Source organism: Triticum dicoccoides, chromosome 7A (genome assembly GCF_002162155.2).
Source record: "Triticum dicoccoides isolate Atlit2015 ecotype Zavitan chromosome 7A, WEW_v2.0, whole genome shotgun sequence".
Classification (NCBI taxonomy): domain Eukaryota; kingdom Viridiplantae; phylum Streptophyta; class Magnoliopsida; order Poales; family Poaceae; genus Triticum; species Triticum dicoccoides.
Window position 1 is genome coordinate 455,709,655 of NC_041392.1, and position 23,979 is coordinate 455,733,633.

Sequence of the window (23,979 nt, forward strand, 5' to 3'; positions counted from 1 at the left end):
AACCCAAACGCTTTGATCATCTCATCAAAGCGAATGTTCCAACTCCGAGATGCTTGCACCAGCCCATAAATCGAGCGTTGGAGCTTGCACACCTTGTCAGCATTCTTAGGATCGACAAAACCTTCCGGCTGCATCATATACAATTCTTCCTTAAGGAAACCATTAAGGAATGCCGTTTTGACGTCCATTTGCCATATTTCATAATTATAGAATGCGGCAATCGCTAACATGATTCGGACGGACTTTAGCTTTGCTACCGGTGAGAAAGTCTCATCGTAGTCAACCCCTTGAACTTGTCGATAACCCTTAGCGACAAGCCGAGCTTTATAGATGGTCACATTACCATCCGTGTCTGTCTTCTTCTTAAAGATCCATTTATTTTCTATGGCTCACCGCTCTACGGGCAAGTCAGTCAAAGTCCATACTTCGTTTTCATACATGGATCCTATCTCGGATTTCATGGCTTCCAGCCATTTGTCGGAATCTGGGCCCGCCATCGCTTCTTCATAGTTCGAAGGTTCACCGTTGTCTAACAACATGATTTCCAAGACAGGGTTGCCGTACCACTCTGGTGCGGAACGTGTCCTTGTGGACCTTCGAATTTCAGTAGGAGCTTGATCAGAAGTATCTTGATCATCATCATTAACTTCCTCTCTAGTCGGTGCAGGCACCTCAGGAATATTTTCTTGAGTCGCGCCATTTTCCGTTTCAAGAGGTAATACTTCATCAAGTTCTACTTTCCTCCCACTTACTTCTTTCGAGAGAAACTCTTTCTCTAGAAAGGACCCATTCTTGGCAACAAAGATCTTGCCCTCGGATCTGAGGTAGAAGGTATACCCAATAGTTTCTTTAGGGTATCCTACAAAGACGCATTTTTCCGACTTGGGTTCGAGATTTTTAGGTTGAAGTTTCTTGACATAAGCATCGCATCCCCAAACTTTTAGAAATGACAGCTTAGGTTTCTTCCCAAACCATAATTCAAACGGTGTCGTCTCAACGGATTTTGACGGAGCCCTATTTAAAGTGAATGCGGCAGTCTCTAAAGCATAGCCCCAAAAAGATAGCAGCAAATCGGCAAGAGACATCATAGATCGCACCATATCTAATAGAGTGCGATTACGATGTTCGGACACACCATTACGCTGAGGTGTTCCAGGTGGCGTGAGCTGTGAAACTATTCCATGTTTTCTTAAGTGTGTGCCAAACTCGTGACTCAAGTATTCTCCTCCACGATCTGATCGTAGGAACTTGATTTTTCTGTCATGTTGATTCTCAACCTCACTCTGAAATTCCTTGAACTTTTCAAAGGTCTCAGACTTGTGTTTCATTAAGTAGACATACCCATATCTACTCAAGTCATCAGTGAGGGTGAGAACATAACGATAGCCACCGCGAGCCTCAACACTCATTGGACCGCACACATCAGTATGTATGATTTCCAATAAGTTGGTTGCTCGCTCCATTGTTCTTGAGAACGGAGTCTTGGTCATTTTACCCATGAGGCATGGTTCGCACGTGTCAAATGATTCGTAATCAAGAGACTCTAAAAGTCCATCAGCATGGAGCTTCTTCATGCGTTTGACACCTATGTGACCAAGGCGGCAGTGCCACAAGTATGTGGGACTATCATTATCAATCTTACATCTTTTGGTATTCACACTATGAATATGTGTAGCATTACGCTCGAGATTCATTAGAAATAAACCATTCACCATCAGAGCATGACCATAAAACATATCTCTCATATAAATAGAACAACCATTATTCTCGGATTTAAATGAGTAGCCATCTCGTATTAAACGAGATCCTGATACAATGTTCATGCTCAAAGCTGGTACTAAATAACAATTATTGAGGTTTAAAACTAATCCCGTAGGTAAATGAAGAGGCAGCGTGCCGACGGCGATCACATCGACCTTGGAACCATTCCCGATGCGCATCGTCACCTCGTCTTTCGCCAGTCTCCGCTTATTCCGCAGCTCCTGCTTTGAGTTACAAATGTGAGCAACTGCACCGGTATCAAATACCCAGGAGCTACTACGAGTACTGGTAAGGTACACATCAATTACATGTATATCACATATACCTTTCGTTTTGCCGGCCTTCTTGTCCGCTAAATATTTAGGGCAGTTCCGCTTCCAGTGACCACTCTCCTTGCAATAAAAGCACTCAGTCTCAGGCTTGGGTCCATTCTTTGGCTTCTTCCCGGCAGCTTGCTTGCCGGGCGCGGCAACTCCCTTGCCGTCCTTCTTGAAGGCTTTCTTACCCTTTCCCTTATTGAACTTAGTGGTTTTATTCACCATCAACACTTGATGTTCCTTTTTGACTTCTACCTCTGCTGATTTCAGCATTGCAAATACTTCAGGAATGGTCTTTTCCATCCCTTGCATATTGAAGTTCATCACAAAGCTCTTGTAGCTCGGTGGAAGCGACTGAAGGATTCTGTCAATGACCGCGTCATCCGGGAGATTAACTCCCAGCTGAGTCAAGCGGTTATGTAACCCAGACATTGTGAGTATGTGCTCACTGACAGAACTATTTTCCTCCATCTTACAGCTGAAGAATTTGTCGGAGACTTCATATCTCTCGACCTGGGCATGAGCTTGGAAAACCATTTTCAGCTCTTCGAACATCTCATATGCTCCGTGTCTCTCAAAACGCTTTTGGAGCCCCGGCTCTAAGCTGTAAAGCATGCCGCACTGAACAAGGGAGTAGTCATCGGTACGTGCCTGCCAAGCGTTCATAACGTCTTGTTCTGCAGGGAGAACAGGTGCATCACCTAGCGGTGCTTGTAGGACATAATCTTTCTTGGCAGCTATGAGGATGATCCTCAGGTTCCGGACCCAGTCCGTGTAGTTACTGCCATCGTCTTTCAGCTTGGTTTTCTCTAGGAACGCGTTGAAGTTGAGGACTACATTAGCCATTTGATCTACAAGACATATTGTAAAGATTTTAGACTAAGTTCATGATAATTAAGTTCATCTAATCAAATTATTCAATGAACTCCCACTTAGATAAACATCCCTCCTATAATCTAAGTATAACATGATCCGAGTTAACTAGGCCGTGTCCGATCATCATGTGAGACGGACTAGCCAACGTCGGTGAACATCTTCATGTTCATCGTATCTTCTATACAACTCATGCTCGACCTTTCGGTCTTCTGTGTTCCGAGGCCATGTCTGTACATGCTAGGCTCATCAAGTCAACCTAAGTGTTTGCATGTGTAAATCTGTCTTACACCCGTTGTATGTGAACGTTAGAATCTATCACACCCGATCATCACGTGGTGCTTCGAAACAACGAACTGTCGCAACGGTGCACAGTTAGGGGGAACACTTTCTTGAAATTATTATGAGGGATCATCTTATTTACTACCGTCGTTCTAAGTAAACAGATGCAAAAACATGATAAACATCTCATGCAATCAAATAATAATAGTGACATGATATGACCAATATCACATAGCTCCTTTGATCTCCATCTTGGGGCTCCATGATCATCTTGTCACCGGCATGACACCATGATCTCCATCATCATGATCTCCATCATCGTGTCTCCATGAAGTTGCTCGCCAGCTATTACTTCTACTACTATGGCTAACGTGTTTAGCAATAAAGTAAAGTAATTTACATGGTGTTTCTCAATGACAAGCAGGTCATACAAAAATAAAGACAACTCCTATGGCTCCTGCCGGTTGTCATACTCATCGACATGCAAGTCGTGATTCCTATTACAATAGCATGAACATCTCATACATCACATATAGATCATTCATCATTCATCACAACTTTGGCCATATCATATCACAAAGCACTTGCTGCAAAAACAAGTTAGACGTCCTCTAATTGTTGTTGCAAGTTTTACGTGGCTACTATAGGTTTCTAGCAAGAACGTTTCTTACCTACGCCAAAACCACAACGTGATTTGTCAACTTCTATTTACCCTTTATAAGGACCCTTTTCATCGAATCCGCTCCAACGAAAGTGGGAGAGACAGACACCCGCCAGCCACCTTATGCAACTTGTGCATGTTAGTCGGTGGAACCGGTCTCACGTAAGCGTACGTGTAAGGTTGGTCCGGGCCGCTTCATCCCACAATACCGTTAAAGCAAGATAAGACTAGTAGCGGCAAGAAAGTTGACAACATCAACACCCACAACAAATTGTGTTCTACTCATGCAAGAGAACTACGCATAGACCTACCTCATGATGCCACTGTTGAGGAACGTTGCAGAAAACAAAAAATTTCCTACGGTTTCACCAAGATCCATCTAGGAGTTCATCTAGCAATGAGTGATCGGATTGCATCTACATACCTTTGTAGATCACGCGCGGAAGCGTTCAAAGAACGGGGATGAGGAAGGCGTACTCGACGTGATCCAAATCACCGGAGATCCTAGCGCCGAACGGACGGCACCTCCGCGTTCAACACACGTATGGTCAGCGTAACTACTCCTTCTTCTTGATCCAGCAAGGGGGAAGGAGAGGTTGAGGAATATGGCTCCAACAGCAGCACGACGGCGTGGTGGTGGTGGAGCTGCAGTACTCCGCAGGGCTTCGTCAAGCACTATGGAGGAGGAGGAGGTGTTGGAGAGGGAGAGGGAGGCACCAAAGGCAAAAGGTAAGAAGTCCTCCATCTCCCCCACTATATATAGGGGGGCCAAGGGGGGGGCACCGACCCTAGGAGATCCAATCTCCTAGGGGGTCGGCGGCCAAGGGAGGAGTCCCTTCCCCCCAAGGCACCTAGGGGTTCCTTCCCCTTTTGGGACTCTTCCCTCCTTGAAACTCTAGGCGCATGGGCCTCTTGGGGCTGTTGACCTTGGCCCATGTAGGCCAAGGCGCACCCCTTACAGCCCATGTGCCCCCCCGGGACAGGTGGCCCCACCCGATGGACCCCCGGGACCCTTCCGGTGGTCCCGGTACAATACCGGTGGCCCCGAAACTTGTCCCGATGCCCGAAATAGCACTTCCTATATATAATTCTTTACCTCCGGACCATTCCGGAACTCCTCGTGACATCCGGGATCTCATCCGGGACTCCGAACAAATTAGGGTTACTGCATATACATATCCCTACAACCCTAGCGTCACCGAACCTTAAGTGTGTAGACCCTACGGGTTCGGGAGACATGTAGACATGAACGAGACGACTCTCCGATCAATAACCAACAGCGGGATCTAGATACCCATGTTGGCTCCCACATGCTCCTCGATGATCTCATTGGATGAACCACGATGTCGAGGATTCAAGCAACCCCGTATACAATTCCCTTCGTCAATCGGTATGTTACTTGCCCGAGATTCGATCGTCGGTATCCCAATACCTCGTTTAATCTCGTTACCGGCAAGTCACTTTACTCGTACCATAATGCATGATACCATGACCAGACACTTGGTCACTTTGAGCTCATTATGATGATGCATTACCGAGTGGGCCCAGTGATACCTCTCCGTCATACGGAGTGACAAATCCCAGTCTTGATCCATGTCAACCCAACAGACACTTTCGGAGATACCCGTAGTATACCTTTATAGTCACCCAGTTACGTTGTGACGTTTGGTACACCCAAAGCACTCCTACGGTATCCGAGAGTTACATGATCTCATGGTCTAAGGAAAAGATACTTGACATTGGAAAACTCTAGCAAACGAACTATACGATCTTGTGCTATGTTTAGGATTGGGTCTTGTCCATCACATCATTCTCCTAATGATGTGATCTCGTTATCAATGACATCCAATGTCCATAGTCAGGAAACCATGACTATCTGTTGATCAACGAGCTAGTCAACTAGAGGCTTACTAGGGACATGTTGGTGTCTATTATACACACATGTATTACGATTTCTGGATAACTCAATTATAGCATGAATAAAGACAATTATCATGAACAAGGAAATATAATAATAATGCTTTTATTATTGCCTCTAGGGCATATTTCCAACACTATTTGGGGTCCGAAGAACGACTTGTACATCTCCTTGTGCGTCAGGCCGAGGAAATTCTGAATAGCGTGCGGTTCTTCTGGGTTGAATTCCCACAAGCGGAGGGGCCGACATTTGCAAGGCCGGACTTGACGAACCAGCATGACTTGCACTACCATAACTAAACTAAAATCTCCCTCAGAGAGATCCCGGATGCGGCTCTGCAGTATGGGCACATCCTTGGCTAGACCCCAGCTCAGCCCCCTGCTGATCCATGACATCAGTTGTGGTGGAGGGCCCGAGCGAAAGGCGGGGGAAGCTACCCACTTGGCACTTCTCGGAGCGGTGATGTAGAACCACTCCCGTTGCCATAATACGGACACCTCTGGAAAGGAACCTTTTGGCCACGAAGCTCCGGCAATCTTGCTTATTAATACACCCCCGCACGCTGCATACTGCCCTTCGACCCTCTTCGGCTTCACATCAAAGGTCTTGAGCCACAGGACGAAGTGAGGGGTAATGCGGAGGAAGGCCTCGCATATGACAATAAATGCCGAGATGTGGAGAAAGGAATCCGGGGCTAGATCGTGGAAATCAAGCCCGTAATAGAACATCAAACCCCTTACGAAGGGATCTAGAGTAAGGCCTAGTCCTCGGAGGAAGTGGGAAATGAACACGATGTCTTCATTGGGTTCAGGAGTAGGGACGACCTGCCCTCGGGCGGGCAGCCGATGTGAGACTTCGGCGGTCAGGTATCTTGCCTCCCTCAACTTCTTGATATCCTCTTCCGTGACGGAGGAGGGCATCCACCGGCCCTGGAGGTTGGATCCGGACATGATTGAAGATCCGAAGCACCCGACCTAGGCTTTGAGTGTTAGAACTCGAGGCTGGGGAGGGATTCGATTGAGCACGGGAGGAAAAAAGTAAAAGCCTTGGCCCTTTATAAAGAGGGTGAATATCAAGCATCCTCCTCGTGGTCGTTTGAGACTTACCTAAAATCTAGGAGTCCTAGGCATGGTTGGGTTACCCACGACCGTATTGATGAGAATCCCGTAATAAGGGGGACACGATCTCTGCTTTGACAAGACGTGTCAAGAAACTGCCTCGCCTTATGTGTGGGGCTAGTTAAAGAACAACGGTTCGAATAATCACCGAGCCATGGCGTGATGTCATGTTGCCAAAACGTGTCAGCAGATTAGATTTTTGGAAATATTATTCTCTCTACGATGGTATGTGGAACTTATTTTGCAGGTTCAAACACTATCCTTGTATTCAAATTCTTCTGTGGTGTATTCGGAGGAGGAACCTCCTTGCAATGCCGAAGACAACACTGTGCGCCGGACTCAGCGTCATTGAAGCCTGGTTCAGGGGCTACTGAGGGAGTCCTAGATTAGGGGGTCTCCGGACAGCCGTACTATATCCTTTGGCCGGACTGTTGGACTATGAAGATACAAGATTGAAGACTTCATCTAGTGTCCGGATGGGACTCTACTTGGCGTGGAAGGCAAGCTAGGCAATACGAATATGTATATCTCCTCCTTTGTAACCGACCTTGTGTAACCCTAGCCCCCTCCAGTGTCTATATAAACTGGAGGGTTTTAGTCCGTAGGACAACATACAATCATACCATAGGCTAGCTTCTAGGGTTTATCCTCTCCAATCTCGTGGTAGATCAACTCTTGTAATACTCATATCATCAAGAATAAATCAAGCAGGACATAGGGTTTTACCTCCATCAAGAAGGGCCTGAACCTGGGTAAAACATTGTGTTCCCTGCCTCCTGTTACCATCCGCCTTAGACGCATAGTTTGGTACCCCCTACCCGAGATCCGCCGGTTTTGACACCGATAGTAACCAGAACCGCTCTAACCCAGCCACACCCGCCAAGAAGGATCAAAGTCACATTACTTGTTTCAAGTGCGGGAAGACAGGGCACTACGCCAATGATTGTCCGGAATTGAAGAACGGAAATGGAAATGGAAGCACTGGGAAGAAGCCCAACCCTTTTAACAAGGGACAAGTGAACCACATGAACGTGGAGGAGGTTGAAGAGCAGCCAGATGCGGTTATCGGTAAGTTTTTGGTTAAGTCATTTACCGCTCTCGTTCTTTTTGATACTGGTGCATCGCATTCATACATTTCAAGGGGATTTGTGGACAAGTTTAAGTTACCAACCTGAGTCCTTAGGACACCCTTGCTAGTGAGCTCACCCGGTGCAGAGTACATGGCCAACCGATGGTGCGATCGGATACCCTTAACCATTGGTAGCCATGTTTTCCCCTCAGACCTAGTAATGTTGGAGTCACAAGGATTGGATGTGATACTAGGAATGGATTGGTTATAGAAGTATGGAGGAAACATTGACTGTGCTAGCAGACCAATTCTACTCACCACCCCGGAGGGTAAAAGGATCAAGTATGTATCTAGGCATGCGCCTAGGAAGAATCAAGTAAATTCTCTCTCAGGAGTTGTTCAGGAGGAAGTGCCGGTAGTGAAGGATTACCCCGATGTATTTCCAGAGGAGTTACCAGGCATGCCGGCAGATCGGAATATTGAGTTTTTGATAGAGTTAATGCCAGGCACCGGACCAATATCGAAGAGACCGTACCAGATGCCCGCAAATGATCTGGAAGAGATCAAGAAGCAGGTTAAGGAGTTGTTGGAGAAAGGTTACATCCGACAAAGTTCATCACCATGGGGAGCACCAGTGCTCTTGGTTGAGAAGAAGGATGGATCATTGAGAATGGTTGTTGATTATCTTGCGTTGAATGAAGTGACGATCAAGAACAAGTACCCACTGCCAATGATCAATGATTTGTTTGGCCAGCTGCATGGAGCTAAAGTGTTTTCAAAGATCGATTTGCGATCAGGATATCACCAGCTGAAGATTCGAGAAAAGGATATACCAAAGACAGTGTTCACCACAAGGTACGGGTTATATGAGTATACGGTTATGTCATTTGGACTAACTAACGCCCCTGCCTATTTCATGAGTATGATGAACAAGGTGTTCATGGAGTTCTTGGATAAGTTTGTCGTGGTATTTATTGATGATATCTTGGTATACTCGAAGAATGAAGAGGAACATAAGGAGCATTTGCGTTTAGTTCTCGAGAAGCTCAGGGAACATCAGTTATATGCCAAGTTCAGCAAATGTGAGTTTTGGTTGAAGGAAGTTGGATTTCTTGGACATGTTATATCAGGAGAAGGTATAGCACTAGATCCTACCAAGGTTCAGTCAGTCACCGAGTGGTTGGCACCCACCTAAGTTGGAGAGATCCGTAGTTTTCTTGGACTCGCGGGATACTATCGGAGATTTATCGAGAATTTCTCCAAGATTGCGAAGCCTATGACGGCATTGCTGAAGAAGGACACCAAGTTCCATTGGACTAAAGAATGTGAAGCAAGTTTCCAGGAGTTGAAGAAACGTTTGACTACAACCCCAGTGCTGATTCTGCCGGATATACGCAAGGATTTCCAAGTGTATTGTGATGCCTCTCGCTTAGGACTTGGAGGAGTACTCATGCAAGACGGAAGGGTTGTTTCATATGCCTCACGTCAACTTCGACCACATGAGTTAAATTATGCTACGTGTGATTTGGAGTTAGCAGCTGTAGTGCATGCACTCAAAACCTGGAGACATTTTCTTATTGGGAACCATTGTGATGTGTACATGGATTATAAGAGTTTGAAGTACATTTTCACACAGAAGGAGTTAAATCTCAGGCAAAGGAGATGGTTGGAGCTCATAAAGGATTACGATATGAAGTTGCACTATCATCTAGGCAAGGCCAATATCGTAGCAGACGCCTTAAGCCAGAAGAGTTATGCCAATACCTTAGTAACAGGAGGTTTGCCAAAGGAGTTAGCAGAAGATCTCAGGGGGCTTCATTTGGAGATAGTTCCAAGAGGTTTTGTTGCAGCATTGGAGGTTTAGTCAACATTGTTGGAAAAGATTAGAGAAGCTCAGAAGGATGACAAAGAAATTGCTGAAATAAAGGAGAAGATGAGTGAAGGAAAAGCCAAAGGTTTTTGTGAGGACGAGCACGACACCTTGTGGTTCGAGGACCGTGTTTATGTGCCAAACAATGCAGAGATCAGGAAGTTGATACTTCAGGAAGCCCATGACTCGCCATACTCGATACACTCTGGAAACACCAACATGTATTTGGATTTGAAGGAGCATTTTTGGTGGACTAGAATGAAGAAGGATATTGCCGAGTATGTAGCCGTATGTGATGTATGTCAAAGAGTGAAGGCAGAACATCAGAAGCCCGCAGGATTACTGCAGCTTATGCCGATACCCGAATGGAAGTGGGATAAGCTTGGCATGGATTTTATCACCGGATTACCCAGGACCCGATCGGGATATGATTCTATCTGGGTAGTAATGGATTGCTTGACCAAAGTAGCTCACTTTATCCCAGTGAAAACCACCTATGTCAGTGCGAAGTTGGCCAAGATATACATGACCAAGATTGTATGTCTGCATGGAGTTCCGAGGACCATCATATCATATAGAGGAACGCAGTTTAATTCAAAGTTTTGGCATCAGCTGCACCAGACTTTGGGTACCAGGCTAGAGTTCAGTACAGCTTTTCATCCGTAGACAGATGGACAGATCGAGAGAGTCAATCAAATTCTGGAGTACATGTTGAGGGCTTGTGCGCTAGACTATGGATCTAGTTAGGATGATAATTTTCCCTACGCGGAGTTCTCATACAACAACAGCTACCAGGCCAGTTTGAGAGATGGCACCATTCGAAGCCCTGTATGGAAGAAGATGCCGAACACCGTTGATGTGGGATGAAGTTGGAGACCGCCAGTTGTTTGGACCGGATTTGATTAAAGAGTCTGAAGAGAAGGTTAAGCTGATTCGAGACAGACTGAAGGTAGCTCAGTCCCGACAGAAGAGTTACGCAGACTTGAAACACAAGGACGTAGCCTATGAAATCGGAGACAGAGCATATCTGCGAGTGTCACCTCTGCGAGGAGTTAAACGTTTTGGAGTTAAGGGAAAGTTAGCCCTGAGATTTGTGGGACCGTACCATGTTTTGGAACGCATGGGAGAGGTTGCCTACAAGTTGGAGCTACCCGCAGGACTATCAGGAGTTCATGATGTGTTTCACATTTCCCAGTTGAAGAAGTGCCATGCAGAGATGGCAAATATTCCTCTCAGAGATACAATGCCCCTGGAAGCAATTCAGTTGGATAGTGATTTGACATATGAGGAGAAACCTGTCAAAATTCTCGAGTTTGCCAGCCGAGTTACTCGCAGCAAGGTTATCAAGTTTTGCAAAGTTCAGTGGAGCCACCATACCGAGGAGGAAGCCACCTGGGAAAGAGAGGATGATCTATGCAAGGACCACCCACACCTATATTCTAGCCAACCCGAATCTTAAGGGCGAGATTCATCTTAAGGGAGGTAGGTTTGTAACATCACAAATTTCCAATTTGGAATGTTATACATAGGTCATTCATGCATATCATACTTTATTGCAGTCCGTGTTGCGATCCTGGAAATTCTACGCAACTCAAGGACCCACAGAGAGAGTTGGGGATTTCACCGTTTTCATACTTGAATTTTGTCAAATATTGAAACAAGGATCATTTTGGTTTTAATAATTTTTCTCTCCGAAAATATTTATATTAAAAATATATGAGAGGAGATAATATGACTTCTCCAAAATAAGTGAAATATTGGAGTAAAAATACTAAAATCAAATAATGAGTTTTATTTGTATTTTATCACTATTTTATTTGAATTAGGAAAAACACACATTTTTCGATATTGCATTAGAGGCCCAAATAAATGTTCAATTTGTTTGGAATATTTTTAGAGGACCGTGATTTTTTTGGGGGATTTTTGGAGTCCGTTTAGTATTTCTTTCGTTACTTTTTCTGCGCTAGGATTTTATAAAAATAGGGAACCGACTTACCGGGCCGTGTCCGGCTAGGACACTTGGCCTGGCCGGCTTTAAAAGCCGAGGCCCGCGACCCCGACAGCCCAAGCCGCGCCGCGCCCCACCAAACCCTAGCACCGCTCGTTGCTCGCTGCCGCCAGCGCCGCCCGCCGCCAGCGCCGCCCGCCGTCGCCGCCAGCGCCGCGCGCCGCCGCCCCATTGTCCCACGTCGCAGCCCCGCCGTCCCGCCACCCCGCCGTCTCGCCGCCGCCGCCAACCTCGCCGGAGGTAGCTGCTGCCGTTCGTCGTTTTTTTAGAAAAACCGTTCGGTTTTTTCTAGATCTCGTTTTTTTATATAGATCGGTTCGTCCAGTTTTCCGTCGGTTTATTTATTTAGCGGACATTCATCCGTATGTTCGCTTTAACGAACGCTATTCGTTCGTTAGCCGCAGACAGCAAACGTTCGTTCGTTAGCTTGTTCGTCAGTTTTTCTTTTTCGAGGGTTTTTCCACAATTATTTTCGATCGCGATTTCTACCCTGATCTTCGTTTTAGTTTATCTTTTCGCTCGTTTATCCAAATCAGGTGAAACAAGCGCCTAGGTCTTCATCTCGAAGCTCTCTTTCTGTTTAACCAACTTGAACAAGATTTTTACACATTAAAATTTGAATTTAGTCCATATTAGTAATCGGATCTTATTTCTTTCGTAGTTTGAGTTTCGTTGCTCCGCTTGATTTGATTCTTTTTGCAAACTGGAATTCTTTAGTTGAACTTTCTGGTTAGATCTTCTTACTTGAGTTTTACCTATGCATCTTTGCTAGATTGCTTATGTATGCTATTGTTTGTTTGCGATAGAACACCTGGAGTGCGAAGCGTGCTACTACGAGTCACTAGGTTTTGCGGATCGTCAGCAAGACAAGTAACACATTGATCATACTCTTTCATACCCAGTTTTTATGCATTAGTTACAATCCTCAAACACTGCATGATTAGGATGTGATTAACATGTGGGTATTGGGAAGTAGTTGATGAGGTAGAACCTATTACCTGTTTCATTATCAAACCCTTGGGAGTTACTACTACGTTATGCTTATAACGCTATGCTATGCTAGTAGACGTGGATTAGGTTTGAGTGTATCCATGACAGATGTGAGTTTGTTAATTAATGGTTCAATTCTAAGGTGGCAACTTTAATACACATCTGGGTGGATTGTTGGTTTTGGGCACCTAGGGTTATACCAGTGTTGTCCTAGGAGATCCCAGGGTTTTACCATGTGATCCTCCTATGGTCCACCACCCAGGCTCAAAGGGATAATAAGATTATTCATGCTAGAAACTTCCGTGTGCTGCCACAAGCTATTATGGGCTCTAGCATGGTGGAGTAAGTGGCATGACCTCTTCCAGTGGTAGGCTAGCAGATGTAGGGGATGTAGGTTGGTACGGTCTACCCGGGGTTAGAGTTAATGCTTCTGAAAAACTGTGTCTCGGTCATCCGTTTCTCAAACACCATGTAGTGCAAGAAATCCAACGGAGGAGATCGAGTCTTGTGGGGAAAAGTGCACAAACCTCTACAGAGTGTACAAACTAATCATGGTTAGCCGTGTCCTCGATTATGTACAACTTGAGTATCTGGTTCATGGATTATCATATGGATCTCATCACTCTAAATTAATCTGTTGGGTTGATTATTACTTTTAATTGGGATTGATATGGGGGTACCATTCTGAATGTTTCAACTACCATGATAGTTAAATAAAATATATTCCTTTGTTGTAGGAAAAAATTGGCTTTTCGCAAAAATGTTATAACCATAGAGCCTCCACCAGCCAAATATGCATGTAGTGATAGCATTTATCTATTCATTACTCTACTATGTTATATTGCCAGCATATTCCATGTGCAGACCCGTTTTCGGGCTGCAACATATCCTGTTGCAGACTTTTCAGACGAGAAGTAAGATGTCGTAGGTCGTTTGTCATGCACTCAGCTATGCCGTTGGAGTTGATGGACTCACTTTATCTTCCAAGCCTTCTGTTGTTATCGTTTTTAGATGGCATTAAGCCATATTTATTGTAATAAGTTATCTTTTGAGACACTGGATGTAATAAGTGTGTGATTGCTACTTTGTTATAAATCCTTCGAGTACTGTGTGTGTCAGCATTATCGATCCAGTGATGACACTGAACACAGAGACTTGACCGTTTGAGGTCGGTTCGCTATAGTAGGACAGGAGTGATGAGAATATATTTGTGGAATGGTTTCATTGATATCCGGAATAGTTCCAAGAGGTTCTGGAAGCATTTTGGGGTCATCGGAAGGGTTTCGGAAATACCGGGTATTACCGATTAATATATATATATAATCTATTATATATATAGGTGGAAAATGTTTCTGGGACTATTAAATTATATATAATGCTCTGAAAACGTTTATAACAAAAATATCTTTAATTTAATATCAATGGGCCTAAAACTGCTAAGAGGTGGAAGGCAACTTGGGCCACTAGGGCCCAAGTGGGAAGGCGCCCCCTTTCCTTGTGTGTGTGGGGGGGGGCGAATTGGACAAGGGGAGGAGTCCTAGTCCTCCTCCCCGTGGCTGGACACCCCAAGGAGGGTTCCCCTCCTTGGTAGCAGCCCTCCCTCTCCCCTCTAACCCATATATAGTGGAGGTTTGGTTCCCAATTGAACAACACAAGTTTTGGAGCATCCCCTAGTTGATCTAGTGCACATTCGAGTCGATATCCTTGTGATATTCATAAAGAACCTCCTTATATTCATTTTAGAGTTTTTGTACACTCTAGCCCATTGCATAGAAGTTCCAAGGGGGTTCTTCATGACAGAACAGTAGTTGTTCGATGTTATGAAGGAGGTTGTCCATGACAAAACAATAGTTGTTCGATGTTATGAACAAAAAGGGCATACTCTTATTGTGAATATGTTGTATGTTATGAATATTGATAATAAAATTGAATATCCATAACACTGACGCTAAATTTCACAGGACTAAAAGAATACCACATCTCTATGGCACTGCATTTAGTCTGGAGAAACTATCATGGAGAAATTTCATGGTTGTCAGTTCTATATCCGACATATCTCATAGTAGGGGTCCTAAACTAGGCGTCTTGGAACGATGGTAACATGGACACATGATTTTACCTAGGTTTATACTCTCTCGAAGAGGTAATACCCTACGTCCTGATTTTGATTTTATTCATATGGGGGATAGTACATAGTACATTATCTACCACGAGATTGTTCTAATGAATATAAGGTTGTCTATTGACTAGCTTGGCCTCGGCTTACATAACATACCGGAGCCCTAGGGTTTAGAAGAGTCCTCGTCTTGTGCACCAAGTCTTCAAGAGTCTTACTTATATGCGTCATGGGCTGCCCGAAGTGGCCCATGAGTGAACCTCCATGGGGGTCCTCGGCCCGATCCAGCTGGTCGGGAGACGACGTGGTGAATACCCCCTAATCTAGGACATGGTCAGTAGCCCCCTGAACCGGTCTTCAAGTTGGGGACACTCCTCGGTTCTTCCGAACTGTTCTTCGTCTTCGGTTGTCAGTCTTGAAAACTGGTTCAACAAATCTTCTCATCTCCGATCTTGAGGATCGCCGAAGTGAATTCGAAGAGTTTACACGTCGGGCATACGAGGAGCCCCTTTAACTTCTTGGCCTTTATCAATGCATTGTTACTTTTACGCCACACCTCGGATTTGAAGTGTTTCCTCAGCGGCGATCTCCTCTTATAGCCGAGCTCCAGCGCCAGACTGCATCCGAGGTGTCTTTTTGCAGCCGAGATCCATCGTCGGACTGCATCCAAGCTCCAACGTTGGACTACATACGAGCTCCAACGTCGGACTGCATCTGAGGTGGTGCACCACCTCGGCCGTGGGCTGATTGTTTACGATTTTATTTCCGATTGGTGCAACTTATTTGTTGAGGAGATGTATAGCCAGTGATCCGAGATGTGTATAGGCCTAAAATCCGAGATTCTCCTGAAGGAAAACATTACACTACTGATCCCAGTAGCCCTGAGACTTATGTCGATTCACGAAATTGACCTGAGGATCAACTCCTAGCTCGGCAGCATACGTAGGAATAGAAACGCAGTGTAATATATTAGAGGAGATAGTGATCGGCGGACGGACCCTTGAGAGAGGGTTTTGAGAAGTCGCTGTAATATTAGCTTGACGTCTGATAAGTCCCAGGTGGTACCTATTGTTGTCCAAATACGCGTTTTCCCATAGCTCGGTCAAGCCGAACACTGAGCACTTTGAATTTTTTGCACTGATTAGGCAATGAAGTAGCCCCCGAGCCACTGGTCGAGTAGCAACACCAGATCAGGGGATCGATGTTCCCCTTTAATATTTTTTAATGATAAGCGTGTAGCCAAGTAGCCCCCGAGCCTTAATGTGGGCACGGGTGGCCAAATTAAGGATCGATATCCGTTTGCCAGAAATTTTTGTTGTGTTTAACACAAACTTCTCAGAAAGATAATAAAGATCTCTTGAAGGAGATAGAGCTAGGGAAGGGTAGGCTCATCAAGGTCCGCCCGAAGGGGCTTAATAGATAGGAAATCAGTGCCAATACGGAATTATGAGAGCATTATGTCAGCTACTCGGTTGTCTCAGCGAGATTGCGCCCTTGACTCTTTAAAAGATGTGTTGCAGTGTTGATGTGTAATGAGTCTATGTATCCAAGTACTTTACATCATGAATGCTTTGATCTGCATTGTAAAAAACTTTGTTGACCGACCATCGGCTTCAACCTCCTCGGCCAGTAGCCAGGGAGTGTTAACTTTATAAAGCCTTTATGAGGGCAAAATATTTACGGGAAACAAGGCAATCCGATCATACAATTTTATAAACAAAGGTACGTGAAGAGATATGTTATATTGCTTTTTTACGTAAGAAACATCTACTGGGAAAATAGTTCCTTTATAAGTTATTTCTCCCAGGCTATCATGTTGACCATGATCAAGAAACCTCAATTCCGATCAATGTGGGAGGAAAATATTGAGGATTTAGTTTGGGGAAAGTTCCCAAACTCTGTGGTATTTAGTGAACCTGAATTTTCACTTCCGTCGTTGCCAACCAATTATCTTCTTTAGATGGATAGCTTTTGGCTTCACCCAATCCGAGGTACTAACCCAGATGACCCAGAAGTAACAATCACAGAGGTTCTCCCTTTACCCCCTAGCCGAACTATTGGGAACATAGGGGGTAAGCACAGGAGCTAGGCAACCCAGCTTGGCCAAAATCTTAAGTTAAATTTGATGCATATTTATGGCTTTATAACGATGATTATGGAAGGCAGCGCTTGTATACTAAATACAAATGCTAATGATATATGTTTATTTTGACTCTGTTGTGACCGTTTATCATTTGAAAGTGGCCCATCATCGGCTTCTACCCCTTTGTAGATACTACGCAGGGTGTTTCCGTAGTAACAGGACAACCCTTAGCCAACGTCTCGATGCCCGGAGGTGGTTGTGTTAGCGGAAATGAGGCAATCAGATATGCAAGATTTATAACTTTCACTTAGTCATAGGAGCTTAAAGTTGGGAGGCCAGTTACTAGCCCCCGGTTAGTGTTTGGCGTCAGTCGAGGTCAAGCCGTTAACACTTCGTCCTATTTTATGAAAGGCTCATCATATAACACGGGGTGACCTCTATCGATCTATAGTTTGACACAGTCATTGGATCACTAACCAGTTTACACTCATTTTGACAGTCAGTTTTCGGCTTTCTCCACTAAGGTACTTGACCAGTTAAACCGGAAGTACAATCGCAGTGGTTCTCCCTTTGCACTCCTGGCCGAACAAAGCAAAACGTAGGAGGCAAGCATAGGAGCCGAGAAACCCAACTATTGACCAAAGACACAATTTAAAAATGATGCACATAAAGAAATGTCCGAGAACACTTTGCTGAGGACTACATGGGGTACCTTGGCTTTTGGTGGGTTTGGCGCCAGTCCTAGCCCCCCGTTGATAGTGCTGATGCTTTCAAGGAGTCTGACATTGTACTGCGAGACTTATGCTAGAGACACACAGATAGGTTAAAAGTGTCATAAGATCAGAGAACCAAAAAACTCACATAAAAACTTTACGTCTAAATTAAATCAAGTTTTTTGTGCTAATCTGAAATTGGGTTTTAAGATAAATTTGTGCTTCCGTCGTGCTTTAACATGACACATCTGATCTCTAGACTTCAAGTAGGCCAGTCTTCAGCTTCAACCTCCGTATCCCGAAGGCGGACTGCTTCTCAAAGGCCAGTTTAGAGAAGTAAACTCGAGCAGTGTTAGAGAGAGACCAAGTCCACTGGCTATTGACCATACACTTGAGTCAGAAAAAGGAGTGGTAGAAAAAGACTTTGCAACGACTAAGAATAAAAACAAGCATTATAAAATGGCTTGTAAAAATTTAAGAGCCCCTAGTGAACGTAGGTAAAGGAATTTGTTTTGAACAAATGTTATTTTTAACAAACAACTTTTTGTTTAACACAAATATAACGTTTGGTCGAACCAAACAATAATTAAAAATAAAAAAACTAAGCATGGAAGTTAATGTGCTCCGTGTTGTTAACGAGGTCTGGGCTTGTGGCAGGACGAAGATCTAGTCCTCGGCCTGGCCAAGGACCCAACCCCCAAGTCGGTTCCAAGGTGCTCGAGCGAAGAGCTCATCTTGATGAAGTGATAGCACAACACTACTGATATGTCGAGGCGAAGCCCCCGGACCAGCCGAGGTGACGAAGCTAGTCGACTGGTGACGCTGAAGTCCCTGGAGTAGGTTGATGAAGAGATTGTGAAGCCTCCATGTCAACCGACGTGTCGGAGCAAGTCGGTGTGTTGGATGTCGTCTTGAAGAGGAGGTGGAACGATGATGCCGCTGTAGGGTGGCTTGCTGACACCGGCTCTTCGAGGAGGTGGCGTGGCCCGATCTAAGCCGATTGCCTGCCCACATAAAATAGTGCAAGCTAGAAATAATAATAATAACATATATTTTTTTAAAAAAAATCTTCTACTTATTTAATTTAAGTGAAGTAAATAAGTAAAGAAATATGGCCTGGGCGCCGAGGTGCAGTGACCATGCTATGTAGTACGAATTCGCCTGAGGCCGAGCTGTGACGGACTAGAGATGAAGCCGGCTAGATCGGAACCGGCCGGACCACCACGTCAATTGCAGGGCGGCTGGCCAAAATATAAACTGGTCGTTGAAAATCTACACAGAAAAAATGTGCCAATTGACCGAAAAATATTCTATATGAAAATTAGTATATAGGTAATTAGAAAAATAGATCCGATGCTCGGGACAGCGAGCCGTAGAAATCCGAGGTGAAAACCCTGAATATAAAGACTGGTACTGCCTGGTTGTGTAGCTCGGCGTGCATGCATGCGGGGCAGCGCACTTGGCCTTCTCAGGTCGACCGTTCCAGCCTCGGACTAGCCCACGTATGTATACGTACGCATGTTCTTTGTTTGAGTCTATCGATCTGATCACGGCTCACACTCTGACTGTTTTCTTGTCCTATCACCGCCACTTTACGTATGCACCGCTGCCTATGCGTTCGTCCGTCCAATCTGTCTGATGCCTCATGTCCCTCCTACTGGTGTGAATACCTCCATGGAAAAACCAGTCAAGCCTAAGCTAGCTAGACCATCACGTCTCAGCAATGATCAGGAGAGGAATAATTAATTAGTAATCTGGATGGATTGGCATATGAGCGAACAAAAAGGATGATGTTCATCCATTAGGTATTGAGAAACGTGCTACAGGTGCTCGACTAGTACTTCCCTTGCTGGTATTACATGAATGCTTTACTTGGTAAAGCGATCGTCCCTGCCAAGATTGCACACTGAAGATTTTTGGTGATCTCCTGCGGCCACGAGTAGCCACGTACGGAATACTACATAGTTTTTGTGGAGCTCGATCTGCGAACAAAAATTGCCCCAAACAGCAAGATGATACGTCCATTTTGCATCATGCTTTTATATCGATATTTTTTGCATTATGGGCTGTTACTACACATTATGTCACAATACTTATGCCTTTTCTCTCTTATTTTACAAGGTTTACATGAAGAGGGAGAATGCCGGCAGCTTGAATTCTGGGCTAGAAAAGGAGCAAATATTAGTGACCTATTCTGCACAACTCCAAAAGTCCTGAAACTTCACGGGAGTACGTTTTGGAATATATAAAAAATATTGGTGAAACAATTAACCAGAGGGGGCCCACACCCTGCCCACGAGGGTGGGGGCGCGCCCTACCCCCTGGGCGCGCCCCTGTCTCATGGGCCCCCTGGCAGGCCTCCGGTGCCCATCTTCTGCTATATGAAGTCTTTCGTCCGAGAAAAAAATCAGAAGCAAGCTCACGGGACGAAACTCCGCCGCCACGAGGCGGAACCTTGGTGGAACAAATCTAGGGCTCCGGCGAAGCTGTTCTGCCGGGGAAACATCCCTCCGGGAGGGGGAAATCATCACCATTGTCGTCACCATCGATCCTCTCATTGGGAGGGGTCAATCTCCATCAACATCTTCACCAGCACCATCTCCTCTCAAACCCTAGTTCATCTCTTGTATCCAATCTTTGTCCCAAAACCTTAGATTGGTACCCGTGGGTTGCTAGTAGTGTTGATTACTTCTTGTAGTTGATGCTAGTTGGTTTATTTGGTGGAAGATCATATGTTCAGATCCTTTATGCATATTAATACCCATCTGATTATGAACATGAATATGATTTGTGAGTATTTATGTTTGTTTCTGAGGACATGGGAGAAGTCTTTCTATAAGTAGTCATGTGAATTTGGTATTCGTTCAATATTTTGATGAGATGTATGTTGTCTTTCCTCTAGTGGTGTTATGTGAATGTTGACTACATGACACTTCACCATTGTTTGGGCCTAGAGGAAGTCATTGGGAAGTAATAAGTAGATTATGGGTTGCTAGAGTGACAGAAGCTTAAACCCTAGTTTATGCGTTGCTTCATATGGGGCTGATTTGGATCCATATGTTTCATGCTATGGTTAGGTTTACCTTAACACTTCTTTTGTAGTTGCGGATGCTTGCAATAGGGTTAGTCATAAGTGGGATTCTTGTCCAAGAAAGGGCAGTACCCAAGCACCGGTCCACCCACATATCAAATTATCAAAGTAACGAATGTGAATCATATGAGCGTGATGAAAAATAGCTTGACGATGATTACCATGTGTCCTCAGGATCGTTTTCCCTCACATAAGAGTTTGTCCAGGCTTGTCCTTTGCTACAAAAAGGATTGGGCTATCTTGCTGCACATTATTTAGTTTTGTTACTTGTTACCCGTTACAAATTACCTTATCACAAAACTATCTGTTACCGATAATTTCAGTGCTCGCAGAGAATACCTTACTGAAAACCGCTTCTCATTTCCTTCTGCTCCTCGTTGGGTTCGACACTCTAACTTATCATAAGGACTACGATAGATCTCCTATACTTGTGGGTCATCAAGACTCTTTTCTGGCGCCGTTGCCGGGGAGTGAAGCGCCTTTGGTAGGTGGAATTTGGTAAGGAAAAATTTATATAGTGTGCTGAAATTTAGTGTCACTTGTTACTATGGAACATAATCCTTTGAGGGGCTTGTTCGGGGTATCTTCACCCCGACCAGTAGAGCAAAGAGTTTCTCCTCAACCTACTGAACCTACTTAAAATGTTTACTTTGAAATTCCTTCGGGTATGATAGAGAAACTGCTAGCTGATCCTTTCACAGGTGATAGAACATTACATCCCAATTTGCACCTAATCTATGTGGATGAAGTTTGTGGATTATTTAAGCTTGCAGGTATGCCCAAGGATGTTATCAAGAAGTTCTTCCCTTTACCTTTGAAGGGAAAGGCATTGACATGGTTTAGGCTATGTGATGATATGGGATCATGGAACTACAACCGATTGAAATTGGAATTTCATCAGAAGTTTTATCCTATGCATCTGGTTCATCGTGATCGTAATTATATATATAATTTTTGGCCTCACAAAGGAGAAAGCATCGCTCAAGCTTGGGGGAGGCTTAAGTCAATGTTATATTCATGCCCCAATCATGAGCTCTCAAGAGAAATTATTATTCAAAAAATTTATGCTCGGCTTTCTCTCAATAATCGCTCCATGCTCGATGCTTCTTCTACTGGTTATTTTATAATGAAGACTATTGAATTCAAATGGGATTAATTGGAAAGAATTAAATGCAACTCTGAAGATTGGGATCTCGACGAAGGTAAGGAGTCAGGTATAACACCGAAGTTTGATTGTGTTAAATCTTTTATGGATACCAATGTTTTCCGTGAATTTAGCACTAAATACGGACTTGATTATGAGATAGTAGCTTCTTTCTGTGAATCCTTTGCTACTCATCTTGATCTCCCTAAGGAGAAGTGGTTTAAATATAATCCTCCCATTGAAGTAAAAGTAGTTGCACCTATTAAAGTTGAAGAAAAGACTATCACTTATAATGTTGATTATGTTGTTCCTACTGCTTATATTGAGAAACCACCTTTCCCTATGAGAATAAAGGATCATGCTAAAGCTTCAACTATGGTTTGTAAGAGTAATACTAGAAAACCTACACCCCCTAAGCAAATTAAAGTTGAACCTAGTATTTCTATGGTTAAAGATCTCTTGGCCGATAATATCGATGGGCATGTTATTTACTTTTGCGATGAAGCTACTAGAATTGCTAGACCTGACACTAAAAATAAACATAGACCTGTTGTAGGCATGCCTGTTATTTCTGTTAAAATAGGAGATCATTGCTATCATGGCTTATGTGATATGGGTGCTAGTGCAAGTGCAATACCTCATTCCTTATACAAAGAAATTATGCATGATATTGCACCTGCTGAGATAGAGGAAATTGATGTTACAATTAAGCTTGCCAATAGAGACACTATTTCACTAGTTGGGATTGTTAGAGATATTGAAGTCTTGTGTGGGAAAGTTAAATATCCTGCTGATTTTCTTGTTCTTGGTTCCCCAAAAGATAACTTTTGTCCCATTATATTTGGTAGACCCTTCTTGAATACTGTTAATGCTAAGATAGATTGCAGAAAGGATGTTGTTACTATTGGTTTGGGGGATATGTCTCATGATTTTAATTTTGCTAAATTTCATAGACAACCCCATGATAAAGAATTGCCTTGTAAAGATGAAATTATTGGTCTTGCTTCTATTGTCGTGCCTCCTAATGATCCTTTAGAACAATATTTGCTCGACCATGAAAATGATATGTTTACGAATGAAAGAAGGGAAATAGATGAAGTATTCTTTAAACAGGGACCTATTTTGAAACACAACTTGCCTGTTGAAATCCTAGGGGATCCTCCTATACCCAAGGGTGGTCCCGTGTTTGAGCTTAAACCATTACCTGATACTCTTAAATATGTTTATCTTGATGAGAAAAAGATATATCCTGTTATTATTAGTGCTAACCTTTCAGAGCATGAAGAAAAGAAATTATTGAAAACTCTGAAGAAGCACCGTGCTGCTATTGGATATATTGTTGATGATCTTAAGGGCATTAGTCCCACTCTATGCTAGCACAAAATAAAATTGGAGAAAGATGCTAAACCGGTTGTTGATCACCAACGACAGTTAAATCCTAAGATGAAAGAAGTGGTAAGAAAAGAAATACTAAAGCTTTTGGAGGCAGGTATAATTTATCCCGTTGCTGATAGTCAGTGGGTAAGTCATGTCCATTGTGTCCCTAAGAAGGGATGTATTACTGTTGTTCCTAATGATAAAGATGAATTGATCCCACAAAGAATTTTTACAGGTTATAGAATGGTAATTGTTACAGGTTATTGATCAAATGCCAGAAAGATTATCCAAACATACACATTTTTGCTTTCTAGATGGTTATTCTGGCTTCTCTCAAACACCTGTGTCAAAATAGGATCAAGAAAAGACCACTTTTACTTGCCCTTTCGGTACCTTTTCTTATAGACGTATGCCTTTTGGTTTGTGTAATGCACCTGCTACCTTTCAAAGATGTATGATGGCTATATTCTCTGACTTCTGTGAAAAGATTGTTGAGGTTTTCATGGATGATTTCTCCGTGTATGGAACTTCTTTTGATGATTTCTTAAGCAACCTTGAGCGAGTTTTGCAGAGATGTGAAGAAACTAA